At 44.7% G+C, this 26,302-nt stretch overlaps 1 protein-coding gene across 1 annotated transcript in view; it reads left to right on the top strand.

Moving 5' to 3' along the window:
• The window catches only part of LOC145359798 (roundabout homolog 2-like), a 286,183-nt gene that overhangs the window by 115,741 nt on the left and 144,140 nt on the right, over window positions 1–26,302 (top strand). The gene's annotated exons all lie outside the window — the stretch shown is intronic.

Consider the following 26,302-nt stretch of genomic DNA (forward strand, 5'->3'; position numbering starts at 1 on the left):
TCATGATTATAAACACTCCGATGCATCAGCCTCTCTCCTGGCCCCTCCCGTCTGTCTCTCTGTCTGTTGCTCGTTGCCTGTTCACCGCTGTGTGAGTATGTGAAACAATCAATGCACATTAAAGCCAACTAACATGCCATTGTTCCTGGAAGCTGCAAGAACTTAGAGGGGATCTAGTTAAGTTATTGTTTCTTTTCAGGGTTTTTAGATCAATAAAGTAATGTGATTGGCTTTTAAGAAAATCCATATATGAAACCAGGGAACATGCACTCTCATTTGGATTGCATTCAAGGAATGCATAGTCTTTGGCCGGGATTCCCCTGACCTCGCCCGTGGTTGGAATTATACAGTCCCGCTGCTGTGAATGAAGATTTGGCTGAGCGTCAAATTCTCCGATCTCACTGGCAGTGGTAGCGGGGTGTGGGGAGACCGGAGAATTCTTACCTCTGCCTTCAAGAAACTTTAAGAAGTCACCTGGACTAGAATTCTCCATCTGTTCACGCCGGCAGGATTCTCTGGTCCCATCGGCAGCGGATGCCCGCCCATGGGGTAACGTCAATGGGAATTCCCAGGGAATCCAACCGCTAGCAAACAGCGCACTGCCTTCACCCACGGGAAACACATGGCTGGGAGGCTGGAGAATCTTTTGATTTGATATTTGATTTGATTTATTATTGTCACAGGTATTGGTATACAGTGAAAAGTATTGTTTCTTGCGTTATACAGACAAAGCATACCGTTCATAGAGAAGGAAAGGAGAGAGTGCAGACTGTGATGTTACAGCCATAGTTAGGGTGTAGAGAAGGATCAACTTAATGCGAGGTAGGTCCATTCAATAGTCTGACAGCAGCAGGGAAGAAGCTGTTCTTGAGTTGGTTGGGACGTGATCTCAGACTTTTTCCTGCGGGAGAAAGTGGGAGAGAGTATGTCTCGCCTCTGTTCTTTGAAAATAGTCCTCAAACTATCATTCTTTCCTCCTGTTAATAATATAAACATTTCTTGGAAGTGAATATGGGCTTCATTGTATCCACTCTGGTTTGCTATGTGGAAGAGGTCCACATGTGTTTGTAGGTAAAGTCCAAGTGAAATTGCAAGTTAGCTTTTTGTTCATTTGTGTAACTGCAAAGAAAGAGCATCTTGTATTCCTTACCTTGTACGCAATTCAATTTATTCTCTGCTGTTTCAATTATCTAGTAAACTATCAGTGACCCCTATGTTAGACGTAAAAGTACACAGGAAATTGTGCACCAGATAATTTCCCCTGATGTTTTTTTTTCGCGGTGTAAGATATTGTGGTCGCTGGGTTATTTATTGAACAGGAGAGAATGAAGATACCAGAAACAGACAGCGCCACATAGAATGTGCGCCCTTGTTCTGAGGAGATTTGTGGCTCTGGATCTATGGACTGCGCTTCAGTGCAAAGCCCTCGGGCAGTCTGAGGTGTTCTCTCAACTCAGTCCCATTCCTCATAGATTCGATCTTCATTATTGATAATGCCTTTGATGTTCAGGGAGGGCGGTGGGTTGAGGGGAGTGGCGGGTTATATTCAGAACAAGGAGCAAGTGAGTCTTCAGTGCTGGGCGGAAGCGAATGGACAGATGCAAGGACTTGTATAAAGCGTGTGCCTTTTGTTTGGACTTGCTGTGCGCTGCCTCGAATTTTGTTTGTTGTACTCTGTTGGAATGTCATTGTTTGTTCAAACCTTTATTGATGTGGGTCCTGTTAATTAAGGGTTCCATCCCCTCGGGGGTGGGGGAAGAGGTTGGCAGCGTGAGGATGGGGAGGGGGTGAGGGGGAGGGTGGTTGGCAGGGGAGGGGGCTAGAGCTCAGTTTGTATCTCGTAACGTGAAGCATGCCACGTCCCAGGGGGGCTGAAGGGGCCATCTGCCTCTGTGTCCCCACTAATGAAGCCCTGTTGCTGGGACAAAGACACATATTGATCTGTGCCTAATATTCACACATAGAACGACCTTTCTTTCAAACTGCCTCATGCCTGCCTGCCTGAGGGCCTCAGTGTAGTGTCAGCGCTGCTTTTTTTTTTAGCTCTTTACATGGCTTCTAAACTACAGCTGGGCCGGTGACAGCAAGTGGGACCGTACGTCTGAGAATACAATCGAGGCAGTGAAATTGCAAAATATTTCTTCAGAATTGACTTCTTGCATCGTCCTGATCCACTGAACCCTAAGTGTTTTAAATTTATGCTGATTGGATGATTCGCTGATGGGTTGCTGGGACTTTGTAGTTGTCAGCAAGAACAGGGCGCCGGGGACTTCTCAGGGGTCAGGGGTCGCAGTCATAATCTGCCAATAACCAGAGGGTATTGTGGGTAATTGTAAGTACCTAATGGGGAGTTAGCCTAATATATTTTTGATTAGTACTCGCGCACTAGAAAATCTGCAGAACATATGGTTGACATATTGTATGTGACAAGCGTGGGAGACATGACCTTCAACCTAGTGTTCTGACTATAAGATTTGATTAAGATCATTTTTATTGGAGGTGTACATAGTTGGATTGATGGCTTCAGGCATCTCAGTCCCGACAATGCGCGACGACAGGGTCCACGAGTTTGCGACAAAGAAATGCAGCGACAAGCCTTTTGCATTCATATCTGTTCCCCTCCATCTCACTCACCCTGTCTGCCAATATACAAACCTCACCCTGTCTGCCAGTGTACAATCCTCACCCTGTCTGCCAATATACAAACCTCACCCTGTCTGCCAATATACCAACCTCACCCTGTCTGCCAATGTACGGTGATGAATAGTTGTTAAGGTGACCTCGCTGGAATTATAGGTGTTAAAAATTAAATTGTCACTCGCATTAATTTCCTTCCATTTGTTCCTGTAGCTTACTTTATTTGAGAAACCGAGTACAAAGGGTGACTAATTACCGGAGCTATTGAGTACAAAAGTGTGAATGTGCTGGATTAACATCAGCAGACGTATAGTTAGTAACATGGAAGTACATCAATTTGCATCCATGCTTATTCTGTAAACTTATAGAATCCAGCAAACAACACCATCGCACCAATAACCTGATTACCAATGCTCAGTTTAAGTTCCATCAGAGCCACTGATTCCAGAGAGGTGAGAGTGCCAGTATTGAGTATGGTGCCAAGGAGCCGTAACAAAACTGACGTCATTGGGGTCAAGAAGAAAGCTGCCACTTGGCAGCAGTTATATCTGGTACTGCACAGTGGTTAGCACTGCTGCCACACAGCGCCAGGGACCCGAGTTCGATTCCCAGCTTTGGGTCACTGACTGCGTGGGTTTCCTCCGGGTGCTCCAGTTTCTTCCCACAGTCCAAGAGATGTGCGGGTTAGGTGCATTGACCACACTAAATTTTCCCTCAGTGTACCTGAACAGGCACCAGAGTGTGGCGACTGGGGGATTTTCACAGTAACTTCATTGCAGTGTTAATATAAGTCTACTTGTGACGCTACTGAATATTTTTTTTTGGAAAGGAAGATGGTTGTGGTTATCGAAGATCTATAATCATAATGTTAGCACTTCACTGCAGGATTTCAGAAGAATAAACATACATCACATGAAGAGAGATTAAATCGGTTAGTATTATATTCACTGGAGTTTAGAAGAGTGAGAGGGGATCTCATATAAACTTATAAAATTCGAACAGGATTAGACAGGGTAGATTCAGAAAGAATGTTCCAGATGGTAGGGGGATTCCAGAACTGGGGGTCATAGTTTGAGGAGAAGGGGTGAACCTTTTAGGACTGAGGAGAGGAGAGATTTCTTTACCCAGAGGGTGGTGAATGTGTAGAATTCACTGCCACAGAAAGTCATTGAGGCCAAATTATCAGATTTCAAGAAGAAATTAGATATAGCTCTTGGGACTAAAGGGATCGAGGAAGTAAGGTGGGATCAGGATATTGAATTTGTTGATCAATCATGATCAAAATGAATGATGGAGCAGGCTCAAAGAATGGCTTGCTCCTGCTTCTACTTTCAATAAGATGTAGGAGAAGGAGTAGGTCTTTTAGCTCTTTCTGAGACCAGTCATATTCAGCTATTTCATCAGTGACCTTTATAGAGTCATAGAGGTTTACAGCATGGAAACAGGCCCTTCAACCCAACTTGTCCATGCCAACCTTTTTTTTTAAACTCCTAAGCTAATCCCAATTGCCTGCATTTGGCCCATATCCCCTCTATACCCACCATACCCAAATAAGTGTCTAAATGCTTTTTAAAGGATAAAATTGTGCCCGCTTCTACCACTACCTCTGGCAGCTTGTTCCAGACACTCAGCACCCTCTGTGTGAAAAAATTGTCCCTCTGGACACTTTTGTGTCTCTCCCCTCTCACCTTAAACCTCTGCCCTCTAGTTTTAGACTCCCCTACCTTTGGGAAAAGATGTTGACTATCTACCTTGTCTATGCCCCTCATTATTTTATCAACCTCTATAAGGTCACCCCTCAGCCTCCTACGCTCCAGAGAAAAATGTCCTAGTCTATTCAGCCTCTCCTTATAACTTAGTCTATCAAGTCCTGGTACCATCCTAGTAAATCTTTTCTGCATTCTTTCTAGTTTAATAATATCCTTTCTATAATAGGGTGACCTGAATTGCACACAGTATTCCTAGTGTGGCCTTAGCAATATCTTGTACAACTTCAACAAGACATCCCAACTCCTGTATTCAGTGTTCTAACCGATGAAACCAAGCATGTCGAATGCCTTCTTCACCACTCTGTCCACTTGTGACTTCACTTTCAAGGAACTATGAACACTCTTTGTTCTGTAACACTCCCCAACACCCTACCATTAACTGAGTAAGTCCTGTTTTGGTTCAATCTATCAAAGTGCATCACCTTGCATTCGTCTAAATTAAACTCCATCTGCCATTTGTCAGTCAACTGGCCCAATTGATCAAGATCCCATTGCAATTGGAGATAACTTTCTTCACTGTCCACTATGCCACCAATCTTGGTGTCATCTGCAGACTTACTAACCATGCCCCCTATATTCTCATCCATATCATTAATATAAATGACAAATAACAGTAGGCCCAGCACTGATCCCTGAGGCACACCACACGGACACAGGCCTCCAGTTTGAAAAACAACTCTCTACAACCACCCCCTGGCTTCTGTCAAGAAGCCAATTTTGTATCCATTTAGATGCCTCACCCTGGATCCCGTGAGATTTAACTTTATGCAACAACCTACCATGCGGTACCTTGTCAAAGGCCTTGCTAAAGTCCACACAGATAACATCATCTGCACTGCCCTCATCTACTTTCTTCGTTACCCCTTCAAAAAACTCAATTAAATTTGTGAAACATGATTTCCCACTCACAAAGCCATGCTGACTGTCCCTAATCAGTCCTTGCACCTTTAAATGCTTGTAGATCCTGTCGATCAAAATACCTACCAACAATTTACCCACCACAGATGTGAGGCTCACTGGCCTGTAGTTCCCTGGCTTTTCTCTGCAGCCCTTTTTAAACAAAGGCACGACATTTGCCACTCTCCAATCTTCAGGCACCTCACCCGTGACTATTGAATATCTCGGCTAGGGGACCCGCAATTTCCTCCCTAGGCTCCCACAATGTCCTGGGATGTACCTCATCAGGTCTCATGGATTTATCTACCTTGATGCGCTTTAAGACTTCCAGCACCTCCTTCTCTGTAATATGTACACTCCTCAAGACGTCACTATTTATTTCCCCAAGTTCCCGAACATCCATGCTTTTCTCAACAATAAATACTGATGAGAAATATTCTGATTCTCTTCCTTCTAAGATCAGGAGTGAGGTTGAGGATTCTATAGTTCCATTCACAACTCTTCAGTAATAAAACAGCTTAAACCAGTCTGCCACAAGACCTGCTTGATAGCTCGCTGTGGGCTGACAAAGAGCAGGTCACAGATGTTATGTCAGTGCCAGCCTAGAGAGAACCCAGACATCTCCTTTAGCCTGCACTGGCACCACTATCATCAAATCCCCTGTTATCTCACGCGCACCCCCCTCTCCACCATCCCCATCCCTACCCCCACTGCCATCCTTCCCCTACTGTTACCCATTCCATCAATATCCATTGGGCTACTTTTGGTCTGAGGTTGAATTGGATTAGTCATATCAATCCAGGTTTTCATCCGTAACTTGGGCCGTGGGAGTCAGGAACATTCTTCTCTTGGCCCACTTGCCTCAGGAGAAAGTTTTCACAAAGTTTAAAGTTTATTAGTGTCATCAGTAGGTTTACATTAACACTGCGATGAAGTTACTGTGAAAATCCCCTAGTTGCCGTATTCTGGTGTTCGCGTACACTGAAAGAGAACGTAACATGGTCAATGCACCTAACCAGCACGTCTTTTGGACTGTGGGAAGAAACTGGAGCACCTGGAGGAAACCCACACAGACACGGGGAGAACGTGCAGACACTGCCGAGTCACCCAAGCCGGGAATTAACATGGGTCCCTGGCGCTGTGAAGCAGCAATGCTAACCATTACGCTGCCTCTAAGGCGAGAGCTTCATGGCTGAAGGGGTGTAGGCTGGGGATCTAAGAGGGAAATTTGGAGACAGCCATAGGGGTTGCTAGGTGTAGAGGTGGCCTTTTTAAAAGGCCCACCTCAATGCTATGGGAATTTGTCTTGTTAAAATACAAAAGCCCTCAGTGCCTCATGCCCCTTCACCCTCCAAACACTCTCCAGGGCCCAAGCATGTCACCTCAAGCACCTTACCCAACCCCCCCCATGGAACCTGATGCTCCTTATGCCAAGCTCTCCCCTTACACCCACCTTCTTTGAACCGTCCTACCCCCATTGCAAACTATATCACTTCCATGTCTATTGACCCACTCACTACACATGGCTTAGAACCAATGAACCCTGTGATGGCAGGAGGATGCATTTAAAAAAAGCTTTCTCAAAAAAACATAGTTCATTCATAAGATTCTCTCATGTTGATTTAAAAAAAAGTAATTTCACTAAAATCTAACGCATGTGTCAACCCTTTAAAGTCTCAATAACAAAAGCCACAAATTCTTGAAAACACCTAACCTTGTGTAAACAAATATTGTTTAATTAACATCTGTGATCAGAGAGCCATTGCAATCGACAGGGGTATATTCTGTGGGGTGCAAGTGTATTAATACCCAACTAGTTGGCTAAACTCTCAGCCAAGCATACAAAATTAGCTCGACCAAGAACCTAGCGTTGGCATCCATTATGCTTGTTGATGTTAGAATGCAACTGGTGACAACATTGTATTGGTTGTAATGTGACCAATGAGAATAAGATGTAAGGATCAGCTGATCCAGTAAACTATGGAACCAATGCTGTAATAGTCAGCTGACCAGCTGATTCACTATGAATAAGGAACTGTAGAGAATTGTGAAAAGCTTGGAGTGGCCCAGGTGAGACCCCATGTTTAGAGTAATGATGTTTCTTTATTAAGCCCTTTCTTTGATTTGTAAGTTTTGGTGTATTTTCATTAGCTGCATTTCTGAAGAGTTCCTTCTGAAGAAACAGTTGAATCAGCTAGGCCTTCGTGGAGACTAAGGTTTATAACTCCTCTGAGGGACCATGAACCACTCAGTATCCCTACGTGCTGATGCTGCCGAATGTATAGAATCATAGAATCCCTACAGTGCTGAAAGAGGCCATTTGACTCATCACATCTGTACTGATCACAATCCCACTCGGGCCCTCTCTCTGTAATCCCACATGTTTACCCTACTAATCTGCCTGACACTTAAGGGGCAATTTAACATGGCCAATCCATCTAACCCTCACATCTTTGGATTGTGGGAGGAAATCGGAGCACCCTGAGGAACCCCATGCAGACACGGACAGAATATGCAAACTCCACACAGGGAAAGACCCAAGCTGGGAATCGAACCTGGTTCTGAGCCACCCATATGATCTAAAGAATGTAGAAAAACACTAAGAAAGAATGAACTTGCACTTTTAAAGCACTTTTCAGAATCTCAAGATATCCAAATGTGATTTGGAGCCAAATATCTACTTTTTGAAGTGTCGTTGCTATTGTTAACCAAATCCATTCCTAGAAGGGAGAGATTATTCTATGAAGAAATAATGCACAGCCTGGACCTTTATTCTCTGGAGTCCAGAAGAATGAGACTTCTTACAGGGCTGGACAGGGTGGATGCAGGAAGGATGTTTCTCCAGGCTTGGTTTCCGAGAACCAGTCTCAGAATAAAGGGCAAGCCATTTAGGGTGGAAGTGAGGAGGAATTTCTTCACTCAGAGGGTGGTGAATCTTTGGAATTCTGTACTCCAGAGGGCTGTGCTGGCTCAGTCATAGGGTAGGATTTTCTGGCCATGCTTGCCCCTAGACCAGAAAGTCCTGCCTGAGGTCAGTGGACCTTTGTATGTCCATTCCCTGCCTGCTGCGAGTCTGGTGGTGAGCAGGATTGGGAAAATGCCCCCCCCCATATTGTCATTTCTGCATTGTTCCTGGGTCGATACTCACAGTGAAAGTTAGGAACGGCCAATAAATGCGGTTTTGAGTGCATCATCCACATTCTAAGCACATTTTTCTTTTTATGTTCCATCTCACGGACAGGCTGAGTAATGCCAAAAAAGGCAGTTTCTTGCATTGTATTTATCAAACCTCTCCGAAAAAAAATTTTTAAAGCTGAGATAAACAAAGAGGAGTCAATGTTAATCAGAATTTTTTGGCACGATTTGATTTCAGGATGTCTTGGGTTTAATCGTTGGATGTCAACATTACTTATTATTTATGTCATTGTGAGGAACACATCTGTGTGTTCCCAGATTCTCTTTCTCTCAGCAGGCTGTGTTTAGCTCATTTTCCTGTCAGCTTAATGGACAGATCACAACATGGAAATTTCACCACAAGGATGGGGGAGGAAAGGGAACTTTTCAAATTGCCTCCTCTGAACAATCAGCCATGGTACTGCATCGGTCAGGGAGTGACACTGAGTCATCTGTTCCCCAAGGATGGATGCAAGCCCAAGGAATTCTCAGTCACGGTCCCCAACACGGGGCTGGGTTTTTAATGCCCTTCCCGCCCACTCCCCAGGAACGTTTTCTGTGGTGAGACACATAAAACGTGAAGGGTGACAAGCCCATTGCTTCCCCGCCCAACCCGACCCAGTCCCCATGGGTGTGGAAATTGGCAGCCTGCCCTGCCTCCATTTCCAAATAAATAATTACCAAGGAATTGAACTTGTTGCCAAGTCAGCGTTTCACACTGCCCACGGCATGAGGAATCTTTGCATCAGCAGGCAGGAATGGGGAGACATAGAACATAGAAAAACTACAGCACAAACAGGCCCTTCGGCCCACAGGTTGCACCGAACATATCCCTACCTACTAGACTTACCTATAACCCTCTATCTTACTAAGTCCCATGTACTTATTCCAAAAGTCCCTGAAAAGACTCTATTGAATCTGCCTCCACCACCACTGCCGGCAGCCAATTCCACACACCCACCACCTTCTGAGTGAAAAACTTACCCCTGACATCTCCTCTGTACCTGCTCCCCAGCACAGTGTTAAAACGCCTTATCCTTTATAGGGAATTCTTACCGTAAATCAAGAGCAGGATTTAATTTGTATGAAAAACATCTAGTCTTATTAGTATCACAAGCAGGCTTACATTAACACTGCAATGAAGTTACTGAGAAAATCCCTGAGGCATCACATACCAGCACCTATTCAGGTTGAAAGAGTTCTGGAAAGATGCGAAGGAATTGGGGCCGTATCATTCAGAGGTTGACCTTCTCACTATGGGGGTATCTTCCCCCCCCCCCCCCCCCCCCAAGATATTACCCCTCCTCCACCTTTCTTCCTCCCTACCTGGCCTCTTGTTCCCCTAAAAATGGTGACCCTCAGCTGCCCAGGCCTCTCACCTGTGGAATTTCCTCCCCAAACTTCTCCACACTTTTGTCCTCCCCAAACTTCTCCACACTTTTGTCCTCCCCAAACTTCTCCACACTTTTGTCCTCCCATCTTTCATCCTTGAAGATACCCCTTGAAACATAGGTCTTTGTCAAAACTCGTTCACCTGCCCTAACATCTCCCCTCCCACCTTTCTTGTTTACTGTCAGATTTTGTCTGGTAACACTGTGGGACGTGCCAGTACCTTCAAGGCACAAGACAATAGCAATTTGTTATTGATGTGGTTGCGCAGAACTCCAAGAGTGAATAGACTGAAAGAGAGACACGCATGCAATCGAAGAGGTTTGGCGTTGAGGAGATTCCGTTAACTAGGGTGTGCTGCCCTCCTCATTCAAGTTCAATATATGGTCGAATATATTAAATATCTCAATATCTCAAAGGTCGAATATCTCAAGGCAAGGGTGAAGGGGGTTCGGGGGGTGGGAGGAGTGGTGGATTGATAGAATGGAGGGAGAGGCTTCCAATCACACCACACCTTTGAATATATGCAACAGAGAGAAAAGTTTACCGAAGGTCAGATAATCAGCAGCAGGAGTCTAAAATTCAATTAAGTAATTGAGTCAGACACAGAACTGCGGGCTGACTTGATATCAGGCACTGTTCCAACTGAGCCGGAATCATCGTACTGCAACCTTTACAGGCTCTCTGAGACATTATTAAAAAAATAGAAAACCGGGCGTTTGCTATCCTGGGAGAGCAAATCACTTCACAAGAGCCCCAGGCTGGTCATCACAGATCATTTGTTCACAGAATATGTGTGTGTGTGTGTGGGTGCGTGTGTGTGGGTGGGGTGGGGGGTGGTTCAGGGAGAGATTCAACGGATGTGTGAAGAAATCCCCAAAGCAGTTTTTAAAACGCCAAGTATGTTTCCATTGCTCCTGATTCCCGAGTCACAACAGTATGTGACCCTTGAACATGTTGACAATGTGCCTGATGAATACAAGAGCCTTATTGCTCGTTGGCCTTCACAACTATCATACTCCAATACTGCATGGCTCCCATATATCATAGAATCCCAACGGTGCTGATGAAGGCCAATCAGCCCATTGAGCCTGTACCAACTCTCTGACAGAGCATCCTCCCCCCGGCCCTTTTCCTCTCTCTCCATGTACTTACCCTGCTAATCTGCCTAACCTACACATCTTATCATAGAATCTACAGTGCAGAAGGAGGCCATTTGGCCCATCGAGCCTGCACCAACAGCAATCCTGGAACACTAAGAGACAATTTAGCATGGCCGATCTACCTAACCTTCAAATCTTTGGACTCTGGGAGGAAACCCACGCAAACATGGGAGAATAACATGCAAACCTCACAGAACAGTCAGCCAAGGTCAAGATCGAACCCAAGTCCCTGGCACTGTGAGGCAACAGTGCTAACCACTGTGCCGCCATGCCATCCTGTTGCCTGTTTATTTTTTTCACTGAGTATCTCTTGTCAATGACCATTGTCGAAACAGAGGGTTTAAGTTTTAAATTTTAAGTTTTATTTATCAGCCTCACAGAGCAGGCTTACATTAACTGCATTGAAGTTACTGTGAAAATCCCCTGGTCGCCACACTCTGGTGCCTGTTCGGGTACACTGAAGGAGAATTTAGCATGGCCAATGCACCTAACCAGTGTGTCTTTCAGGCTGTGGGAGCAAACCGGAACACCCAGAGGAAACCCACACAGACACAGGAAGAATGTGCAAACTCTGCACAGAAAGTGACCCAAGCCTGGGAATTGAACCTGGGTCCCTGGCGCTGTGAGGCAACAGTGTTAACCACTGTGCCACCATGCCACTTGCAATATGAATGTATGCATAACTGTAATATGTTCATTTCTTGGTTCAATATTTGTTTCCCAACTTCTTTGAATTTCTTTTCATGAGTTTTGTATTGGCCAATATGATGGGAATGGGATGTATGATTGGAACTCTGTGTTGATTCCATTTTCCTGGACGTTCAAATGGTGGCCACCACATGCTTCAGACCATTCATAAGATAACCCATGCTCACATGCCTATATGGGCTGCTGGTCAGGGGCGTCTTTTAGCTCATGTGCTTGTGCCAGCTGATGTGAATCGGTCTCTCGTAATGACACAGAAGATGAGTCAGAAGATTGAGGCTACGATTCCAAAACCGTGAGAACACAATCTAATGCAATAGTGTGTGAGCATTGCACTGCATTTATCAAACTGTTATTAATTGACTGTGGGATATCCCGAGGTTGTGGAAAGCATTGCATGAATGCAACTTCCTTCATTTTGAATGAAGTTAGCTATTCTGAAGTGGCCAAATCAGTGACAGGATAGAAAACTTGAAGTAATTCTGTGGGGCCTGGATAGAGTGGATGTGGGAAATATGTTTCTATTAGTAGGTGAAATTAGGACAGAGGGCACATCCTCAGAACCTAGATGAGGAGGAATTTCTTCAGACAGAGGGCGGTGAATCTATGGAATTCATTGCTACACAAGGCAGTGGAGACCAGGTCATTGAGTGCTTTTAAGACTAAGATAGATGGGCTCTTGTTGGTAAAGGGATCAACTGTTACGGGGAAATGGTGGGCAGCACAGTGGTTAGCGCTGGGGACCCAGGTTCAATTTCCAGCTTGGATCACTGTGCAGCGTTGGCATGTTCTCCCTGTGTCTGCATGGGTTTCCTCTGGGTGTTCTGGTTTCCTCCCACAGTCCTAAGGACATGCTGGTTAGGACATTGGCCATACTAAATTCTCCCTCAGTGTATCCGAACAGGTGCCAGCATGCGGCGACTAAGAAATTTTCACAGTAACTTCATTGCAGTATTAACATTAGCCTATTTGTGACACTAATAAATAAGCTTTAAAAAGAATGAAGTTGAGAAACTTATCAGCCATGATTGGATGGCAGAACAGACTCATTGGGTCAAATGGCCTAATTCTGTTCCTACGTCATATGGTGATGTGGAGTTGCTGGCTATGAACTGGGATAGAAACAGTAAATAGCCTCACAACACCGGGTTAAAGTCCAACAGGTTTACTTGGTAGCACGAGCTTTTGAAGCGCTGCTCCTTCGTCAAGTGAGTGCTACCAAATAAACCTCACCTGATGAAGGAGCAGTGCTCCAAAAGCTCGTGCTACCAAGTAAACCTGTTGGACTTTAACCTGGTGTTGTGAGACTACTTACTGTACATCGTATGGCCTTATGGACCCACATTATGGGGAGTCACTTGACATTTTCAACATATTGGTGCTGTTGGTGGGTGGATGTAATTCAGATATATACCTGAGTGTAAATCCAACACCTAGGGTGACATCCTTGGGCAATACTCACATGGAAACTATAATAGGTTTTTTTTAGGAGTATTTGCCTACGGGTTATAAATATACTTCTCCGATTCCTTGTTATGTGTGGGTCAATTCCATCTGGGAAGTCTTATTAATTTGATGAGATCACATCAGGAGCTGACATCATTAATCCAATTTGGGCTTCACTGAGTCAACAGTAAGAATGAACAAAACCGAGAGGCTGAGTCTGCAATTGTGACTTTTATATTTACCTGCTGTCTGACTCTTCAGAAAGAAAACACTTGCTGATTATACATTCCATGTTCATCGCTGCAACACTGACAGAAAACAACATTACAATGACACCAGCCCATTAAAAATTAAAACCATATTTTCCTGTCAGGTTATTTAAACCTTGTTGGATGCCTCTCGCTCGTTGAGAAAGGGAAGATTAATCAGGCACGAGCAGATTTATCCTTGACACCACACTCGCGCTTGCTCAGGTTACCATCTGTAATTCTTGTAACGAACAATTAATTGCTGGTTGCAGTTATTCTCACTGTCGACAGCTCGTGCTTTCATTACACACACACTGACTGTTCACAATTGGCTTGGCCGTCCGTGCAGAGTTATTTCAGACGCGTTGTGTGTGCGCCGTTCCATTGCAGAAGCAGAACTAGCAAAGTGCTCCCAGCACCGTTATCTCATTCTTTCAGATTCCGGTCAAGGTTAGAGTTTCTCGCATCGAAACCTGGTTGCTCCCTCCCCCCCCCTTCCCCCTGCCACTTCTTTTGCTACCACTGCTCCCTGACTCTCCAAATGAATGTGGGTTCCAGTGTTTGATGATTAGCTCCCTCCTGGTAAAATGTCCACGCTACGGGCTTTAGATGAAGATGGTGTCAGGTCTGGTTGTGATTCTCACTAAGGTTCACACACACAACGGATTTTCCGGCCATTACCACCAGCGGAACCTTCCAGTCCTGCCATCGGTGACACATTCCGATCCTGCCAATGGCAACACTCTGTGGTGAGCTCCCCAGCAGTGGAGAGTGCAAACAACGGGGAGCCCCATTGACAGCGGTGGGACTGGAAGATTCCACTGTCGGCTGATAGTGGGCTGTCTCCAGTGCCGCAGCACGCGCTGCGGGAGAGGGAATCCAGCCTAGCCAGGTAGGAAATTGGTCGGTATTTCATGAACCATTTTCCCCGCCACAATTATTCCCCCTCAGTTGCTCACCACAGGCAGTGGCCTCATAATCCATTTTATCCTTGTCGCCAATGTAATGATATACGCTGTTGACTTCATCAGGAACACAAAGGGTATTTACTACTAAGGAAATTCTCTTCCTCTCCTGAAGCTGAAGGTTTGTGCTGTGAGTCTTAAACTTGACTGCAGTGGGCAAATTGCAACCCTCATCTTAACTAAGATTATCAACTGTGATTTTTTTTTTAAAGTTTATTTATTAGTCACAAATCAGCGTTACATTAACACTGCAGTGAAGTTACTGTGAAATTCCCCTAGTTGCCACAGTCCGGCACCTGTTCGGGTCAATGCACCCAACCAGCACATCTTTCAGAATGTATTCACCATATTCAATATCTTCCTGGAGGTTTCATCACAGTAGTGATTGTCTCTTTAAGGGCAGCTCAGCAGAAGAGGGTCATCCGGCTTGCAGGACCAATTAGGTCTGTCCACCCCATGGGGTGGAACTCTCTTTTCATCAGAAACCATCTAGGAGCCATGTAATAAACATGTAGGACTAGGGCAGCTGTTGGGCTGCTCCAGGGCAGTCAGTGAGGCTGTGAGCCTCTGTACAGGTTTTCCTTTTGTAATAAAGACCCTTTGTGTTTCTGACAAAGTCAATAGCGCACATCATTATGTTGGCGACAAGGACAAAATGGATTATGAGGCCACTGCCTGTGGCCTGAGGTATGTAAGTAGTGAGATGCTGAGGTTGCCAGATTCTGAGGGATGGCCTCAAAGCTGGCCTGGGTTGGCCAGTACATGATGTGGGTATGCCGGCGTTGGACTGGCGTAAACACAGTAAAAAGTCTGACAACACCAGGTTTTAGTCCAACCGATTTATTTGATAATACTCACAAGCTTTCGAGGTTTCCCTCTTTGTCAGGTGAATGGAGAGTTCTGGCCTCAGACAGAGCATATTAAGCACAGACCTTCGGGTAAGCATTCCCCAAGGCGGCCTTCACGACACACGACAGCGCAGAGTCGCTGAACAGAGACTGATAGCCAAGTTCCGCACACATGAGGACGGTCTCAACAGGGATCTTGGGTTCATGTCGCACTATCTGTAACCCCTGTGACTTGCCTGGGTTTGCAAAACCTCACTTACTGTACTGTCTGGAGACAATACACATCTCTGTAACCTGTGATCACTGCTCCTTCCACTCACATTGTCAGCCACTTCAGGTCTTGAACAGCAGGTTAGGTGTAAGGATGCGCATTCTAATCAGTAATCTCTAAACTGTCTGTGCTTTATATGCTCTGTCTGAGGCCAGAACTCTCCATTCACCTGACGAAGAGGGAAACCTCGAAAGCTTGTGAGTCTATTATCAAATAAATCGGTTGGACTAAAACCTGGTGTTGTCAGACTTTTTACTGTGTTTGGCCAGTACAGTCAGAAGTCTGGCAACACCAGGTTTAAGTCCAACCAGTTTATTTGATAGTAATCCCACAAGCTTTTGGAAATGGTGTTACTTCGTCAGGTGTGTGGAAGGTTCTGGTCAGAGCACACACCTGATGAAGGAACACCGTTTCCGAAAGCTTGTGGGATTACTATCAAATAAACTGGTTGGACTCTAACCTGGTGTTGTCAGACTTCTTACTGTGTTTACCCCAGTCTAACACCGGCACCTCTACATCTTGGCCGGTATAGTCAGAAGTTTTGAAATATATCAAAAAGAATGAAGAGAAAATAATCTCCAGAAGCAAGAGCAGTGACTTTGAGACAAATAGACCTTGCGTTGAGGAAAAACAAAGAGTTTCTGTGAGTTTCTATTGTAAAAAGGAAAGGATAGAAAGCAGTGTTTTAAGTGAAGGAGAAATGTCCCAGGGAGCAGGCAGCTAGAAGAGCTGTGGTTTCAAATTTAGGAAGAAAGATTGCTGCAGATAAACAGTTTGAAAAGCTCAAAAAAAATCAGACCGAGCGACACACTCTGCACCTGCGTTGGTACATTTGTTGCTAAACACAGCCGCAAAATGAAGCCAACTGTATCCAAGCAACAATGAAAGAATCCAGAAGGAAGGCAACAAAAGGCACTAAATGAAGGACAGTAAGAGAATTGTGGATTGGAAACAATCCACAACAATCAGAGACAGACCCAACCAATGGTGAAGCCGAAAAGGGTTTGGCTGAAGTTATGAAGATTTTATTTGTGAAAAGTATATGTCCAGTAAGAACGCAATGGATTCACCTTGGAAGAAACTCAGAAATTAAAAACTTCAAAAGAAACTAGGAACGACTGAACATAAAGAGGAATCAGCAAAAAGAACTAAGGCTTTAGAGAAGACATTAAAACAACAGGATGGCAGCAAACTCAGAGAATAACAAGTTGCGAAAAATTAGAAAATGAAGGAGGAGGAGAACTTAATGAAAAAGCAACCAGAAAATAAGAAATCCAGTGAAGAATTGAACCAGGAGAATAAGAGCTTGTCAATCAGAAATTAACCGAAGAGGTCCAAACATTGAAATTGACAGGAGAATCAACACTTCAGACAGAGAAAGAAACTGAGATTACATGCCAGAACTAGATTGCTGAAATGGTCACGCACATGGAAAGGCAGCAAGCCTGTATGGAAGAGTTGTATGCAAGACTATATTTGGAATTGTACATAGTTAAAGCCTATCAGTAAAAATGTTTATGCTTCTTCAATGAGCCATCATAAAATGCTCTTCAACTTTTCAGTCGCAAAGTATCTGATCAACTAATTATGAACATAACTCTGTGGAAGCAAGTACTAATGAACTGTGTGTGCCAGAATAGAAACATAGAATCACTGCAGTGCAGAAGGAGGCCATTAGGCCCACGGAGCTTGCACCACCCAAATCCCATCCAAGCCCAATCTCTGTAACCCTACGTATTTACCCTGACAGTAAGGGATAATTTAGCCTGGCCAATCCACCTAACCTGCACATCTTTTGGAGTATGAGGGGAGAACCTGGAGGAAACCCATGCAGACACTGGGAGAATGTGCAAACTTCACACAGACAATGACCTGAGGCTGGAATTGAACCCGGGTCCCTGAGGCAGTCGTGCTTAAGTACTGTGTCGCCCCTGTAGAGTACTCCCAGCATTTTCTGCAGACATTAGTTTCTTCTGGAAAAAAACAGCTCGCCTGACGAGAAAAGACAGGATTCCCTCATCCAGATGGAATGTCCGAGATTGGGAAAATATAGCCCTACACGTACCCATTATTTTTAGTTCCTGTTAATGTCAATCCAGGGGAAGTATCTCAGACTACAGAATTCCACTGCTGTACGAGAAACAGAAAAACCCCTCAAAGACTCAATTTATAATGATCAAACTCATGTGTATAAGTGTTTTGTTAGAATGATGTGCATTTGCCGATGCTGGACTGGGGTAAGCACAGTAAGTAGTTTTTCTTCTGATTGAAGTGTGTAGTTAGAATTTGGGCTTGAGTAACTTAATTTTGAAGACTGTATAAAAGAGTTAAAGGAGGAGGGATGTGGTGCATGTCCCTTTAAGGATAACACGGCAGAAGAGGGTCACCAGGCTTGAGGGACCAATTGAGACTGAGTGGGTAATCACCCCAGAGGGTAGAGCTCTCTCTTCGTCAGTAGACATCTGGAAGCCACATAGTAGACATGTAGGGTCTGAGGGCAGGCAATCGGCTGCTCCAAGGCAGCCAGTGAAGCTGTAAGCCTCTGTGCAAGTTTTTTTCGTATTAAATAAATGCCCTTTGTGTTCCTAGCGAAATCTGCCTTGTGCATCTTTACAATCATGTGACTTCCCCCAAGTGCCAACTGTGAGTCAGGCAACACATCCATCTTTATGACATACAGGCTTCGTATTGGAAAGCAAAAAAGCTCATTGACCAATTGAGTGATGCTTAACCGTTGGCCCTTTTCTCACACTTGCAATATTGTTATATCTGGTAAAGAGAAATGAAATCTTCTTCAATGTCCCGATGATTTCTCTCCAGGGTCCAGGAAAAAGATCTTTAACCCCTGGAGACCCCAGGCCAATCCTGGGGAGGTTGGTAATGCAACACTGAATGTGGGTGCTGTCCAGCAGGCCACAAGAATTAGGAGGAGGTGTCAGCCATTCTGAGCCTGTCTTTGCCACTGGATGAGATTGTGCTGATGTGACTGAGGCCTTACTCCAGTTTGTTGTCTGCATACCCATCCCACCCCCAATTACCATTGACCATTTTGTCAATCAATAATCTTGTCTAACTCGGCCTTGAATGCATTCAGTAATCCCGGCTCTCTGGGGAAGAGAATATCACAGACTAATGACCCTCAAACAGAAAACAAATTCACCATCTGAAATGAAGCACCCCAAATTATTCCAAAACTGGGTCCTCTAGATTTCCCTGCACAAAAGGGAAGCAGCCTCCCGGGAATCAGGAATCACAGGACCGCAGGAAGGAACTGCAGAAAGTTCCCTCTCGGCAGTTGCAGTGGGATTATCAGCCAGTTGGAATCAAAACTCAGCAAAGAGCAGTGTCTCTTCCTACCTTTCTATGTTCTATTAAGAGATTGGTGGATAGGTTTATGGATGAAAAGGGATTGGTTTAGATTAGGGGGTCAATGTTTTTTTTTTAAAAATAAGACTGGTCGGCGCAACATTGTGGGCCGAAGGGCCTGTTCCGCGCTGTAATGTTCTATGTTCTATGTTCTACCATGCTCTAGTTTAGAAAGCCCACCAACACCTTTACGCTCTCAGGAGGCTAAGGAAATTCGGCATGTCTGCTACGACTCTCACCAGTTTCTGCAGATGCACCATGGAGAAAGCATCCTCTCTGGATGTATCACAGCTTGGTACGGCTCCTGCTCTGACCCAACTACATGGCCCAGTCCATCAGACAAACCAGCCTTCCATCCATTGACTCTGTCTATTCTTCCCGCTGCCCCAGGAAAACAGCCAGCAGAATCAAGGATCCCACGCACCCTGGACATATTCTCTTCCACTTTCTTCGTCTGGAAAAAATCTGAGATCATGTACCAAACGACTCAAGAACAGCTTCTTCCCTGCTGTTATCAGACTTTTGAATGGACCTACCTTTATATTAGGCTGATCTTTCTCTACACCCTAGCTATGACTATAACACTCCTTTCCTTCTCTATGAATGGTATGCTTTGTCTGTATAGCATGCAAGAAACAATACTTTTTGCTATGCGTTAATACATGTGACTATAATAAATCAAATCAAATGTCTGTGCTGGCACACGCATCGTTGTGCCAAAAGGTTGTGAGTTCGAGTCTCAGTTCAGGGAGTTAAACTACCATCTAGGCTGAGACTTCAGTATAATACTTGAGGGAGTTCTACATATTGGATTTGAGACTAAACTGAGGCCGCGATTTCTACTCTCTCTGGTTCAAGGTCCCCAGTACTATTCAAAGGAGAGTAGGACAGTTCTCCTGGTGTGTCAGCCAACACTTATGCCTCGAGCAATACTTAAAACAGTTATCTCCTTATTTATTTTGTTGCTTCTCCTGGGAGCTTGTTGTGCATAGATGGGCCTTCAGGTTGCCTACATTATGACTGTCACTATACTTGAGGGTGTTTAATTGTCTTACAAAAAACACTTTGAGATGTCCTACAGTGCTGTGCAAATGCAGCACTTTCTGAATGCCTAAGCAGGTTTTTTTTTATTAGCAATCACAAGTAGGTTACATTAACACTGCAATGAAGTTACTGTGAAAATCCCCTAGTTGCCACACTCCGGCGCCTGTTGGGGTACACTGAGGGTGAACTTAGCATGGTCAACGCAGCCAACCAGCACGTCTTTTGGACTGTAGGATGAAACTGGAACACCCAGAGGAAATCCACGCAGACATGGGGAGAACATGCAAACTCCACACACACAGTGACCCAGGCCGGGATTCGAACCTAAGTCCCTGGAGCTGTGAGGCAGCAGTGCTAACCACTGTGCCACCGTGCCTTGGGAATTTTCTCCTTCATGATGTGGCATACTCCATGGAAGACTCCTTGGCCAGAATCAGTACCACTTCTTGGTTAAGCTTAAAAAGCAAAGCTTGATGGCCATGAATGTCTTCACCACTTTCCTCATCACCATACAGCCTACCTTACAGGAGCTTCCTTTCTAACCCAGAAGTTGACTTTTCCCAAAAGGTCTCTATGAGCAGCTAGACTAATCCATATTCACATCTCAGCTCCTCTGGTTCTGAGCCAGCACCACTGAAAGCAAAGTGGGTGGTGACTGTCAACAGATGGAGTTCATTTATGGCCTGTAAACCCTATTTGTTTACAGCAATCAGATTCTTGTTTAGTGTATGCACTGGAGTGTGTCCAGTTCCCCTCTAACCTCAGCCAGAGCAGTGACAGATGTTACGATAACTTCAGAATCTGAGCTTTTCTTTAATGTCACCTGAGCTTGACCTTTGGTAATGCTTCCTCCAACCCCCCAAATTTCCTGATCGCTCCCCCCCCTCCGCCTCACCACCCACTCCCACCCCCAACAATGCCCTGACACCAACCCATTCCCAGTCTCCTTATTCACAGCTGTATCCTCGCATATTCCCAAGTGGAGACATTAATTTCCAGAATTTCCGGCTTGTATTTTAAGACAGGACGCTATCAGGAATATAAACAAATGCCCAAGCAAGGGGAAGGGTGGGATATGCAATGGAGCGAATCTGTTAACAGCTACACTGCCGAACAGCGTTTCAGACGAGCATCGATCCATTTACAGCTTCCCCCACAGTCACAGGTGAAAACGATACCCAGCTACTCGAGGAAGAGCCAAAGGTCTTTGAGGGACGTGGCAGGCGTGGTGGCACAGTGGTTAGCACTGCTGCCTCACAGCGCCAGAGACCCAAGTTCGCTTCCCGGCTTGGGTAACTGTCTGTGCGGACTTGAATATTCTCCCCATGTCTGCGTGGGTTTCCTCCCACAATCTGAAAGGCATGCTGGTTAGGTGGATCGGCCATGCTAAAATGTACCCGAACAGGCGCCGGAGTGTGGTGACCAGGGGATTTTCACAGTAACTTCACTGCAGTGTTAATGTAAGCCTACTTATGTGTGACGCTAATAAATAAAAAAGTCACAACAAGTCACCTTCGAAGTTGTTACGTGGCCTGTTCCGCCAGTTTGACAGGCCAGTGTGCTAGCCAACTGGACCAACTTCTGAACATCCTGCTTAAGGGAACAATGTACCTTTAATAATACCTTTAACACAGGAACCTGTTTCACAAACTACACGACCCAGTCAGTCTGCCTCTCTGCTACTCAATTCAAATAGCATGCATGATGGCCAGCCAACCCTGAAGAACTATTGCCATGAACTTTCTGAAGAATAGGGGACCAAGCTGCTGTGGCCAAAAATTTAAACCCTATGCATGCAGCATGCAAAACTCTCTACCGTGTTCAATCTAGTGAACCTTCTCTGGACTGCCTCCAATGCCAGTTTATCTTCCTTCAATAAGGAGACCAAAACTGCTCACAGTATTCCAGATGTGGTCCAACTAGTCTTTTGCATAGTTATAGCAAAACTTCTCTATTTTTGTATTCAATCCCTTTGGAATGTTGGCCTTTATTCCATTTGTCTTCCCGATGATCTGTGATTTCATAAATCCTATAGTGCAGAAGGAGGCCATTCGGCCCTTCGTATCTGCACCGACCACAATCCCACCCAGGCCCTATCCCCATAACCCCACGCATTTATCCTAGCTAGTCCCCCTGACACTAAGGGGCCATTTAATATGGCCAATCCAACTAATCCATCTTTCGGATTGTGGAAAGAAACTGGAGCACCCGGAGGAAACCCACACAAACTCCATACAGGGAATCGAACCTGGGTCCCTGGCACTGTGAGGCAGCAGTGCTAAACACGGTGCCGCTGTGCCTCTGATTTACTTACAAGGACACCCAAATCCCTCTGTGCTGCAGCTTTCTGCAGTCTTCTTCCAATTAAAATAAAATTCAGCTTCTTTAATCTTCCTACTAACGTGCATAACTTCACATTTTCCTATGCTGTATTGTATCTGCCAAGTTTTTGTACAGTAATCATCTCTCAGTGTTAAAATGCAAAGCATCAGGTTGCTTGTTGCTGTCCAGGCAGCTACTGTTTTTTCCTTTACGCATTGTGGAACAGCATTGAAGAAGTTAAATAGGATTTAGAGCATTGACATCAGGTGACAATAAAAAGAGGTTGTGAACAAGTGGAAGGTATAAATCATTAATACACACCAGTATCAGACAGACAAACCTGAGCGTTGAGACATCACAATTGATGAGGTCTGGAGGGAAAAAATTCCTCGACATTAAAATAAGATCTGAATGAAATGTGTAACTGATTCTTCAGGGTGTGGATTTGTTTCTTGACTCTAACATAGGATCAAACCTGAGCTCAGATGTAATACCTGTTCTTGTCAGCTTGGATCCAATATGTATTTTTGGTAAGACCATGAATTGATTTGAATTTGAATTTTTTTTTGGAGCAAGTAAAGAGGTGGATTAGGGGATTGCTCCGTCCAATCTGCACACAGGTTTTGTAACTTTAAGAAAGGAACAACGTTTTTTTTTAATTGGGACCGTGGAGGGAAAAGTTACTTTGAGGTAACAGCTAATTTTAATGTATTCCCTCTACTAAGCTGGATAGAACTGTTTGCTCAATGCACTGTATGTCAACAAAATAGGATCGATTTGTGTTGGTGTATCGGCAGAAAATAGATCATTGTGACCACTCTTTCAGGCCTCCTAATTGGAGGAGACATTTTGATCTGAATCATCCAATGGGTTTCACTCAAGGCAGCTATTGATTCTGACTTAGGTAGCCAGTATTGAGGCCTTATGATGTATCGTGTAGGTATTAGTTCATAGAAATTTCTGGAAGGAATGGCCTTTCTTCTCTGTAATATTTTGTGATCTGGTGGTTGGAAATTAGTATAGAAGATCATGGAATCATAGAATCCTTACAGTGCAGAAGGAGGCCATTTGGCCCATTGGGTCTGCACTGACTTTCCAACAGTGCATCCCACCCAGGCCCTATGTCTGTAACTCATGTACTTATCCCACTAATCCCCCTAACTTGCACATCTTGGGACACTAACGTGCAATTTGGCATGGCCAATCCACCAAACCTGCACATCTTTGGACTGTGGGAGGAAACCGGAGCATCCACGGGGAGAACGTGCAAATTCTGCACAGACAGTGATCCAAGGCCAGAAGTGAACCCGTGTCCCTGGCACTGTGAGGCAGCAGTGCTAACCCACTGTACCACCGTGGAGAGAATCTGGTGGAACTTTTGTATTAAACATGCAACAATAATGACCACTATTTTACAGTGTTAACTACAGCTTAATTTCAAGTGATCTATGAAGACATTGCCTTGGTTACTTTTGGCCTTTTGTCCATGTCATCCTCGAACACACATAACCATGCTCAGCACTGAAATATAACACTATGAAATGTTATGAAATAGGCCCAAGGGAGTACTTATGGGTCAGCAATCAAATCAAAGGGTTCAGTGGTCATTCCCAACTGTCATCAGGCCCCCAAAACGTTATAGCCCTGAAATTACTTCAAAACACGAGGTATTATTTGATAGTTCAGACCAGGATGCCCATTGGGTTATTTGTATTCTGTTTGCGACCTGCTTCTTAAATGTCGATTTATTTCTTAAATGGCGATGAAATGCTTGATGCCAACACACAATGCAACCGTATCAAGGGATTAACAACTCGGCTAGAATTTGTATTATTCTGAAAGAAATAATTCGCAGTAAATAACTAGGAATGCAGAGTATCTCAATTGGGAACACGGTGGCACAGAGCATTGGCTGAACAAATGAATAGAAAACTGAAGGAAAGATTAATAAAGAGTGTTATATGGGATGCGGTGCTGAGCACGGACGCTGAGGAGCGGTGAGCGCAGATTTCTAGAAAATATTGAGACGTGGAGTGACTGAAGGCTGCTTCAAAGAAATGGGTTTCAAAAATATTTGTAAAAGCAGGGAGAGAGAGAGAGACAGAAGATGAAGAATTTTAAGAAAGGAATTCAAAGTCTATGACCAAGTTGGCTCAAGGTTATTTCACCAAAAATGGGAAAAGGGGGGCAAGATGGGTGGTGCTGTGTTGAATGGTTCGGTGTTTGATTATGTTAGTCTGTGTACGATTGATGCTCTCTATGCTTGATTAGTGAAGTCTGGGCGTGGAATCCAAGGAAAGTAAGGCTGCAGAAAGAGCTGGAAAACAACTGCAGGATGGAGTAGACATTTTAAACTACTGAGAATAAAACTGTTTACACATCGAGAAACCAGTATCATCGCCATGTTAATCCAAGATACAAAATCTACAACGGATGGAAATTCAAGAGTCACAGGAAAGCGATGTTTGGGAGGGGATGCTGGACTGGATAAGATGGGCATTAAGTGGCTTATAGATTAAGGAAAGAATTTATACTGAATGTAATGGAAAGTCAAAGCGAGTCAGCAAGAAAAGGGATGATGGGTGAAATGCACAGTGCGGGACAGAGGACATCTGGCAGGGTTTTAGATGAGTTGAAGTGGGCTTGGTGGATTGTTTTGTAAATGGGGTGGCCCTGTGAAACTCCAACTGCAGTGCAGGCATGGGGGGATAGACATACAACATTGTAGCCCTAACGCTACATCATTTTCCCCATTCTCCTGGGATGCTCCACTTCTAATGCACCCCTTGTGATTTTTTTTGCCCTGACGTATTGCCTGTCCCAATAAGATAGTGTGTTTGACAATTCTTACTTTATTTTGTAAGTATGGCTTTAGGCTGCAGCCCCAATCTTACACCCTGTGCCTTTGAATTGAAGTACAGTAAGAAGTCTCACAACACCAGGTTAAAGTCCAACCAGTTTATTTGATAGTAAACCCACAAGCTTTCATAGACAACATAGAACATTACAGCGCAGAACAGGCCCTTCGGCCTATGATGTTGCGCTGACCAATTAAAAACGCAATGACCCTCTGACCTAAACCAATCCCTTTCCATCCATAAACCTATCCACGGATCTCTTAAACGCCCCCAAACTAGGCACATCTACAACTGCAGCAGGCAGGGCATTCCAATCCCTCACCACCCTCTGGGTAAAGAACCTACCTCTGACATCTGTCCTATATCTACCACCCCTTAATTTAAAGCTATGTCCCCTCGTGCTAGCTTTCTCCATCCAAGGAAAAAGGCTATCACTGTCCACCCTATCTAAACCTCTAATCATCTTATATGTTTCAATAAGGTCCCCTCTTAGCCGCCTTCTTTCTAACGAAAACAACCCCAAATCCCTCAGTCTCTCCTCAAAGGACCTTCCCTCCATACCAGGCAACATCCTGGTAAACCTCCTCTGCACCCTCTCCAATGCCTCCACATCCTTCCTATAATGTGGGGACCAGAACTGTGCACAATACTCCAAGTGCGGCCGCACCAGAGTTTTGTACCGTTGCAACAAGACGTTGCGGCTCCTAAATTCAATCCCCCTACCAGTAAATGCCAAGACACCGTATGCCTTCCTAGCTACCTTATCTACTTGATTCCCAACTTTCAGGGATCTATGTACACATACACCTAGATCCCTCTGTTCATCAACACTATTCAGAGTCCTACCGTTAGCCCTATACTCTACACATCTGTTATTCCTGCCAATGTGAATTACCTCACACTTTTCCACATTAAACTCCATCTGCCACTTCTTGGCCCAGCTCTGCAACTTGTCCAAGTCTCTCTGTAAACTATGACACCCCTCTTCACTATCCACCACTCCTCCGACTTTGGTGTCATCAGCAAATTTACTGATCCACCCAACTATACCCTCATCCAGATCATTTATAAAAATTACAAACAGCAGTGGCCCCAAAACAGATCCCTGAGGCACACCACTTGTAACCGAACTCCATGACGAATACTTTCCATCAACCACCACCCTCTGTCTCCTATCTGCTAGCCAATTCCTGATCCAAT

Source organism: Carcharhinus amblyrhynchos, chromosome 29 (genome assembly GCF_965287045.1).
Source record: "Carcharhinus amblyrhynchos chromosome 29, sCarAmb.v2.hapA, whole genome shotgun sequence".
NCBI lineage: Eukaryota > Metazoa > Chordata > Chondrichthyes > Carcharhiniformes > Carcharhinidae > Carcharhinus > Carcharhinus amblyrhynchos.